Source organism: Corvus brachyrhynchos, unplaced genomic scaffold (assembly GCF_000691975.1).
Source record: "Corvus brachyrhynchos isolate BGI_N302 unplaced genomic scaffold, ASM69197v1 scaffold515, whole genome shotgun sequence".
Taxonomy (NCBI): Eukaryota; Metazoa; Chordata; class Aves; order Passeriformes; family Corvidae; genus Corvus; species Corvus brachyrhynchos.
Window position 1 is genome coordinate 33,079 of NW_008237899.1, and position 943 is coordinate 34,021.

Sequence of the window (943 nt, forward strand, 5' to 3'; positions counted from 1 at the left end):
CCATGTTTTCCCATTTTCCCCCGTTTTTCCTCATTTTTCCCCCCATTTTCCCCCCAATTTTTCCCGATTTTCCCCATTTCCTCCCTTTTTCCCATTTTTTCCCGAATTTTCCCTGGTTTTCCTTGATTTTCCCCACTTTTTCCCCCCATTTCCCCCCATTTTTCCCCTTTTCTCCCATTTTTCCCCATTTTTTTCCATTTTCCGCCCACCTTTTCCCCATTTCCCCCCGATTTTCCCCCAATTAGAACCCCATTTTTCCCGTTTTTCCCCCATTTCCTCCCCGTTTTTTCCCATTTTTCCCGTTTTTTCCCATTTCCTCCCCATTTTTCCCATTTTTCCCCCATTTCCCCCCATTTTCCCCCATTTTTCCCATTTTCCCCCCGTTTTTCCCCATTTCTCCCCAATTTTCCCCGTTTCCCGCAGGCATTTACTCCGTGTCCGGGAAGATGTCACCGGTGGGCGACTTCCGACCAGGTAAATTCTCCTTTTTCCCTCTTTTCCCACCTTTTTCCAGGATTTTGGGACACGAAACTCCCCGAGGTTCCTCCCCAGCGTTGATTTTTGGCCAAAAACGTCTCGATTTCCATGGAATTTCCATCCCAGTTTGGGATCCTGCCCGGATCGGGATTTGATCCCAAAATTCCCCCAAATCCCCTCAAATTCCCTTTTTTTTTTTTGCCCCTTCCCAACACTTTGGAAAGGGAAATTTTGGGGTTGAATTCCACGTCAAAAATGGGAATTTTCGGGATTTAATTCCACCTTGGAAAGGGGAATTTTGGGGTTGAACTCCACGTCAAAAATGGGAATTTTCGGGATTTAATTCCACCTTGGAATGGGAAATTTTGGGGTTGAATTCCACCTCAAAAATGGGAATTTTCGGGATTTAATTCCACCTTGGAATGGGAAATTTTGGGGTTGAATTCCACCTCAAAAATGGGAATTT